The sequence below is a fragment of the Babylonia areolata genome, chromosome 20 (assembly GCF_041734735.1).
Source record: "Babylonia areolata isolate BAREFJ2019XMU chromosome 20, ASM4173473v1, whole genome shotgun sequence".
NCBI classification, from domain to species: domain Eukaryota; kingdom Metazoa; phylum Mollusca; class Gastropoda; order Neogastropoda; family Buccinidae; genus Babylonia; species Babylonia areolata.
The window spans coordinates 12,289,917-12,298,959 of record NC_134895.1 but is presented as its reverse complement, the minus strand read 5'-3'; positions in this window follow the sequence as shown (position 1 = coordinate 12,298,959).

The window sequence follows — 9,043 nt, the reverse complement described above, 5'->3', positions numbered from 1 at the left end:
CCTCAATACTGGGAGTCGTCTCTGATGATCTGGCCTCAAACCAGTCGTGGGACTTCACGGTTTTCTTCCTGAAGGTGGCCATAGCAATGCGGTGCATGATGTCTCGTAGCGTTTCCCATCTTTCTGTGGCAGAGTCTCTGGGCTGCAGTGCATCGAATTCTTTCTCAGAGGCCACTGCGAACTGTTCTACAAGGTCTGGCTGAGACATCTTGCTGACGTCAATGCGAGAGTTCCCATGTTTCTTTGAGCAGTGGAACTTCTTTGGTTGCAGTCTGATCTTGCAGCATACCAGAGAGTGGTCCGTGTCGCAGTCTGCGCTGTGGTAAGAGTGAGTGTGGAGAAGGTTTTTGATGGCAGCTCGTCTTACTAGGATCAGATCCAGTTAGTGCCAGTGTTTTGAGCGCGGGTGCCTCCAGGAGACTTTGTGTTGGGGCTTTGTCTTGAAGAAGGAGTTGGCGATGCACAGTTTATGGCAGGTACAAAACTCAAGTAGTCGCTGTCCGTTCTCATTCATTTTCCCCACTCCAAAGGAACCGAGACAGGATGGCCACGAATCGTTGTCTGCACCCACTCTGGCATTGAAGTCGCCCAGGAGAACAAATTGTTCTGTCCTGGGGATGTTCCTTATGGTTGATGCGAGATTTTCGTTGAACTCATCCTTGGCGTCTGGAGAAGCGGACAGAGTTGGAGCATATGTGCTGACGAGAGTGACATCGCCTTCGGAGGTGTTGAGGCGGAGAGTCAGGAGTCGTTCTGAACCGCCGCTGCCTGGTTCGATCATGTTCAGCAGGCTGTTCCTGACTGCAAAGGCTACTCCATACTCTCTTGGGGCATCAGAGCTCTTTCCTTGTCAGAAGAAGGTGTAGTCCCTCTCCTTTAGTGTTCCTGAGTCAGCCAGCCGTGTTTCCTGCAGTTTGGCAATGTCTACATTTAGTCTTTTCAGCTCGCTGTTTATGACGGCCGTCTTTCTGGCGTCACTGATGTCTTGCAGATCTTGGGAGAGCCCAGGCATCATTGTCTGGACATTCCAGCAGGCCAGTTTCATTGTTGATCCGTTTCTTGAAGTTGTCTTTTTACCTGGTGCGGAAATTAACGACCTGCATGTCGGATATTCTCCTAATCTTCAAACACACATAGAAGAAAGCAGGTCGTGGCGGGACAGCACCTAAGTGGCTGGGGGCTGCCCAGCTTGGGCGGGCGGTAGCTGTCCATTGGGACGCGAGGGTCCCTCCCACCGTCAAAAGCAACCCGTGGCGTCGGCTCTACGCCAAATGAGCGCTAACTTATAACCGGTAACTGTTGTTTCACGTGTTGTTCCGACGCTAGTGCTAGTAGCGAAGCTGGAGTGTCCTCTCCAGGTTGTAGGTGCAAGGTGTTTGTGGATGGACGGACGGATATAAGCCTGGGCAATGTAATATGGAAGACAGGCTGTTGCCCATGCAGCTTGTCCCCCCTCTCCACCTTGCTGACAGATCCAAAGGAACAGCAAGGCTGTTACGTTTTGGTGCCAACACGGCCGCAGGATCTGCCGGAAAGTGACAAAGTTTGCCATCCAAACGCCGTTGGGTCCCCGCACCGGATTTTCTGTCAGGGTTTACTCCCTTAGCTAGGTGGCCGCAGGTAGCTCTCCAGAGCTGGCACCCTTTGATGGGTCATTTATTTCCGCCAGGGTGTCTAGCCACCCTCCTCACCATCCTCCTGAGAGGACTGGTGGCGGTGCTGGTTTAGTCGCCAGCAATTCGACCCTGTGACAGGTAGTACTGGGATTCAGGTTACCAGTAGCAGATATATCTATCTGACCTATATGTATATATATATATATACCCCTTCTTTTTTTTTCCATTACTTCATGCAGCTGATGTTATGGCGCACATACTTTTTGTGAATGACGGTTTTGTAAGAATCTTTTTTTTTACGGTTCTTTTTGAACAACCTGCACATCCCGGTTATTTTAATGTACAGGTATTGAAGCAAGAGAAATATTCCGTTATTCGAGGTAAGCGCTAAAGGACGCTTTAAAAAAAAAAAAATAAAATAAAATAAATAACAACAACACCCCCCCCTCCCCCTAAAAAAACAAACAAACAAAAAACAAAAAAACAAAACAAAAAACCCCAGTGATCTGACGAAAGACAAAGTAGCTTTGTACATGAGGTGTCAATAAAAAAAAAAATGATGATGTTTTATCATACATGTTTCATGATGTCAGTATTTCCCAAGCTTGGGAGTGTGATGCCTTCATTGAAATATGCAAAATCATTATCGGTTTTGTGACCTCTTCGCACGCACAAAAGCCACGGCTGGTACCTCCTTGTAGAAGGAATAATTATAGCTGTATATCGTAATATAACCCCCACCGTTTATCCCCATCCCCATCCCAATCCCTGCGCCGTCTCCATGCCCAGTTCGGAAGTGTAGGATGAGTGAAGATGGTCAAGTGTGAATCAAACTGTGAAAGCAGAGCATGAAATATGACATGATATTATATTCCCATAACCTGAGTGAACTGAACGTCATGCAGTGCCTCTGTCACTGACATCCAGCGCCACTTAGAACTGTACTACTACTACGACTACGACTGCGACTACAACAACAACAACTACTACTAACGTAAAAATTGAAAAAAAGAAAGAAATATAGAAATAATAACTATGATACTTAGAATAGATAAATACCTGAAAAAAGAAAGAAAAAAAAAGAAGAAAATAGTAATAATGAGAAGAAGAGGAAGAATTAAATAGTCATCACCACCAACAACAAAATCAGGAATGTGACCATTCTCGGAATCGAACACACGAGACTGAACAATGTGAGCAAATAGGCTATTTTCGTCAGGAAGCATTCGAATCAAAAACTATACAAAATAGATAAATAAAATGAAATCAATACATCCCTTCCTGAAATAGCTATTATTGCTCAGTCGGATTATGATTTCCAGTTGCGATTGTGTCAAAGCCTCAATGTAGTCGCCCTTCACTACAGGTTCACATGAAGGACTTTTCGTTTTTCTTTTTTTCTGTTGTATTCATCGGTTTCATTTCATATTGTTTCATTTGCGTTTGTGTGACCGCGTTTGCTCTCTCTCTCACACGCACGCACACACACACACACACACACACACACACACACACATGTATAGTGTTTGGAAAAGCTGTCAAATATCAATGAACAGTGGATCCTAAGCCACAGTATGCTATCGTTTCTCAGTGTTTTATTCATTATTGATCAATTCGTCAACATTGTATAAACTGGTAATGTTAATTTGTGGTCATTATATCAATAAACAGTTGTTGACAGTGTGGTACTTATATCGATAACTTAAAAGGTGTAATGTGATTAATTGTGTTTGTTTTTTTGTTTTTTTCTATGGATGGTAAAATTTGATGTTGTCAATAAACTGTGAAAGAAAAAAAGGGGGGAAAACTATGAATGGTAAGTTACAGTATACCCATGCAAATGTTTGCAAACATTGTCAAAGAAAATGATATTGAACATTCTGGTCGTTAACATATTAGATGTCAGTGTTTTCTCAGCCATTGTCAGTGTAATTATGTGAACGTGTGCCAGTGAACTGTAAAACATATTGACATTGACTGTGAACTATTTTCTGTTTTCTTCTAATTTATGTCCTAATCTGTTCTCTTTTCTTCTCTGTTCAATTTTGTCTGTTGTGTTCTGGTCTGGTCAGGTCTAGTCAGGTCAGGTCAGGTCTAGTCTGATCTAGTCTGGTCTAAGACTTGGCAAAGTTTGTAATTAATACGACAAAGAGAGAGAGAGTGTGTGAGAGAGAGAGAGAGAGAGAATATAATGTGTGATTGTGTGTGTGTGTGTGTGTGTGTGCATTTGAGCACGTGTGTGTATGTGTGTGCGTGTTTGTGTGTGAACTTGTGTGTGTAGGTGTGTTTGTGTATGTGTGTGTTTGTGTGTGTGTGTCTGTCTGTGTTTTTTTCACGTTGTGGTTAATGACTTCATTTTTGTGTCGATGAAGGGGGGTAGGGAGGTGGTTGTTGGGGCAATGTGCGATGCCATCGCCAAACCGTGTGATGATCCTGATGAGTTCTCCATCTTTCTTACTTTGCGTTAGTTTTGCCTGCAGACTGGTACGTACACAGACACAGACACATAGACGCACAGACACACACACACACACACACACACACACACACACACACACACACACACACACACACACACACACACACACACACCTATATATTAAAAAAAAAGTGAAAACAAACAAAAAAACAAAACAACAACAAAAACCGGGCACACGCGCACACACACACACACACACACACACACAAGAGGCAACAAATCAGATTACAAAGACAGGGATGTGCACCCCCTACACACACACACACGCACACACAGAGACGCGCACACGCATACATACGCATAGGCATATGCACATTCAAGATAGATCCCCCTCCCCCTCCCCATCGTAACCATTCCTACTTAGGCTAAGAAGCCAAAGATGAGGAAGTTAAGAGGATTTGGCAGTATTCGCTTCTCATTTATCTGCGAAGACCACACGTGTGGCAATTTTGGCCAGAGTTGGTCTCCTGCAAGGAAAAAAAAGCGTGGAAATTCCGATACACTTTTGCCAGTGCGCGCGCGCGCGCGCACACACACACACACACACACACGTACGCGCGCGCACACTCACACATACACACACACGCACTCACACACTAACACACTAAAATGCAAATACACTTTAACAGGCAAACACACACATTCACAAACACACCCTACACCCCTACACACACACACACACACACACACACACACACACACACAGATATTAGCACGAATAAACAGACAGACAAAAACGTATTTTGGCAAAACAGTTGTTGCTCCTAACAGGGATGAGGAATGAGTTACAACAAACAAACAAACAAACAAACAACAACAACAACAACAAAAAATATATCCAGAGACAAAAGAAACAAAAATAATGATGACAGTGCTTTAGGGTCACAATGAGTAACAGACAAAGCGGTGCTAATAGCTGGGAGGTCGAAGTAGCAGTCTTCTCAGTGCATTGGCTTTTAGACAACTGCGATGTTTGTTTTGTTTTTTTTTGTTTTTCTTTCATCCAGATACACACGCCCCAGTGCACTGGGTTCTCAGTGCAGAACTCAACGCCAAGAGAGAGCAACAGTTATCGATATCACAGGACAAGAACATCCAGACGTTGTTGTTTTTTTTTTTTGTTTTTACGCAGTCCCATTATCAGTACATTCATACCGTTGATTCTAAGCGGTTTGATAAATTTCATTTCATTTGGTAATGTGGAAAAGATTGTCTGCGCGTGGCGGGGCGGGGCGGGGGGTGTTCGTGTGCATGCGTGCGCGTGTAATACTGTGTGTGAGATTGTGTTTACTTTTCTTTGTATGTGTGTGTGTGTGTGTGTGTGTGCACGAGTGTTTTCTTTGTGTGTGTGTGTGTGTGTGTGCAGGCGTGTGTGTCTTGTGCGTGAATGTGTTTACTTCTCTTTGCGAGCGCGCGCGCGTGTGTGTGTGTATGTGCATGTGTGTTGAAAGTAAGAGAGAGAGAAGGGATGAGAGAGAGAGACAGAGGGAGAGAGAGACTGACGCTGACACTGACACTGACAAACGTTTATTGAGAGAAAAATGAAAAATAAGGAGACAGGGATAACGCGCGTGTACGTGTGTGTGTGTATGTCCGTCTCTCTCTCTCTCTCTCTCTCTCTCTCTCTCTATATATATATATATATATATATGTGTGTGTGTGTGTGTGTGTGTGCTTTTTGTACGCTCAAATCCAAGGTTACGTATCTTATTTTTAAATATAATTTTGTTCACTTATTCATTCATTCAGTCATTTATTCATTCTCTTACCCACTTACTAATCCTTCACCTTTTCGACAGTTTTAACCCTGTATAAAAAAAAATTCTTTCATTTTTATTCGTTATAATATAGTGGTGAATTGTTTATATTTTATTCCTTTCATTTTAAGGCCAACGGTTTATGCGTATACACACATCAAGTGGATGCCTTCAAAGTCTCGTCAGAGTATTAGGGTTACGCGTACGAAAGGCATCTGCTCTCCCAACACACGCCGTCTCTCTTTTCTTAGTTTTTAATCATTTTTTTAAGCAAATGTCGTGTAGCGTATAATTATGGATCTGCCCGCACTGTTTGACACTTTCTTGAAACTGAAATTGCAGCTGATCCGACCACTTTTTTTTTTCTTTTTTTCTTTTTTTTTTCTTCTTTTTTTTTTTTCTCCCCATGTCCAGATTTTGTGCTGATGTCTTGTGATGAAGAAACTGAACCAGTCTTGTTGTGCCCTTTAACATACATGTCTGATCTATCACCGTCATTATCTGTGAATGAAAAAAAAAAATCAACAAGGAACATGTGTGTGTGTGTGTGTGTGTGTGTTTGGGGTTACGTGGTTGTATTCTTTTTTTCTTTTTTTTTTCTTTGAGCGTTTCCTGGCTTTAATCAACGCCGTGATAATTTTTTTTTTTTTTATATATATATAAAACACGCTTGTTTTCATAATGTGGGTCCTGTTTCTTCGTGTTCTGTTCATTGTTCAGTTTAAACTTATCGTCTCTCTGACCAAAGTGATTATCGGATGATCTCGGTTTTCTCTGTCTGAATGTTTCTCTCTGTCTCACTGTATGTATCTGTCTGTCTGTCTGTCTGCCTGTCTGTGGTCTGTGATTTTTTTCTCTGTGTCTCTCTGTCTGTTTTATCTGTGTTTATGCGAGTGCACACACACACACACACACACACACACACACACACACACACACACACACACACACAGTCTGAATGTTTCTGTCTCACCGTATGTATCTTTCTGTCTGTCTGTCTGTCTGTCTGTGGTCTGTGATTTTCTCTCTGTGTCTCTCTGTCTGTTTTATCTGTGTTTATGCGAGTGCACACACACACACACACACACACACACATACATACATACATACATGCATACATACATATATAGATGTGTGTGTGTGTGTGTGTGTGTGTTAACTTAGTCTTCAAGGTAGACTGTACCCGCGGGTTCCTACCATGTCATGGGTAACTTGCCTTAAGGCAAAATGAAGTTTATCTTGAATACGGCCCCAGAAGGTTTCAGTGTCTTTGACAATCGGACCGGCGGGTATTTAGTACCATGAAATGAGCATCAAAACCATAACCACCACAACACGAACACTACCATCGTATTCACAAAACGAACACACACACACACACACACCAAAAAAAAAAAAAGTGGCCATACTCACCACGACCACAATCACACTCCGAATACTATTGTGACAACCACGCATTAAAAACAACAACAAACATACCCACACTACAGAAAGCAACCTAACCATTACTTTACCTCAGTAACTACAAACCTATCACAGAACCATGCACTCTAACACCCACACCGACACCAGAATCAGCGTCCACGCCGTGTCGTCATTTCCTGTCCTGACAAAATGGATGACGGTATTTCCGGTTATCTCTGCGCGTTTTCAATCATACCTCACCCAATTCACACAACACTTGTGTCAAGGACTAACAAAATTCATCTGTCATCATTTGCTGTCTTTGTGTCTGTGTCTTTTGTCTTCTGTCTTTTTGTTTTCGCCTCTCTCTCTCTCTCTCTCTCTCTCTCTCTCTCTCTCTCTCTCTCTCTCTCTGTGCCATCTCACTCTCTCTCTTTTCTTCTCTCTCTCCCTCTCCCTTTTCGAGGGCATAACACCAGAGCACCATAATTAATTGTATCAGGTCACGCAAACATCATAGTGCACTATTGTATTATCGTGTCACGCATAACATCAAAGTTCACAGGATAGTATAACATCACGCATAACATCTCAGTGCACCCATATTATATCTTCGCGTCACACAAAACATGATTGTGTACCATAAAGAATCACGTCGCGCATAACATCACATTGCACCATATAATATTATTGTTGCGTTATGCATAAGATCACAGTATACCATATTTATATTATCGCATCACGCATAACATGACAGTGCACGATTATGCACCGTATAGTAATTATCACGTCGCCGTGCACCATACATTATCGCATCATGCATAAACTCACAGTGCATGTTAATATTATCATGTAACATCACAGTGTACCTATTGTCTAATCACGTTTAACATTATAGTGCACCGTATCACATCATTCATTACATCACAGTGCACCATATAGTTTCGCGTCATGCATAACGTCAAAGTTCACCATATATTATCACGTCATGCATAACATCACAGTTCATCATATATTGTCGCTTCATGCATAACATCCTGGTAGTCCGTCGGGAGCCGATGATTATGAGGTCTGTGAACTCAGCGATGAGAGCACATGTGACTCCGCAGCCCAAATCTGGAAGCACACAGGCGCCCACAGGTGTCGCAGCGATGGTCTGAGTTTTGGAGTGAGGAGGACGAGGCACAATGTCGCCTGTCCCTCATAGCGGCGAGACGCAGTCGTCTGTCCTCTTCAAAGGCAGCGTTTGATTTGGAGGTGAGAGACCTCCAGGATGATATGTCCGCAGCAGAGGCTTCGAGCTCGCGTGGCTGGATGCTGCACCATCTGAGGCTGTTCTTCAAGGTGTCTTTGTATCTCAGTATAGGTTTTCCCTGTCTGCATGAGCCCTCCTTGAGTTCACCATGACTCCACACACTTCAGTTGGACTCCGACAATGGTAATGGCTGGCTGTGTGTGTGTGTGTGTGAGTATGTGCGTGTGTGTGTGTGTGTGTGTGTGTGTGTGTGTGTGTGTGTACGAAAGTGATCAAGGCAGCAGTCGGTCGGCGCTTGATGCTACATGTTGACCGATGAAAAACCGGTCTCCACCCTCAATCCAGCAGGCTCTGACACAGGGATCGAACCTAGGATCCTCAGAACGTAAATCCAACGCCCTGACCACCAGCTTTTCGCGCTCTTCCCACCCCTCCTCCCTCCCTGTCTTATTTCAACCCCTCTGTTAGCTCATGATTTTTTTCACAATCCCACGATTTCTCTCAAAGTGAGAGAAATCGTAGGGCTAATGTT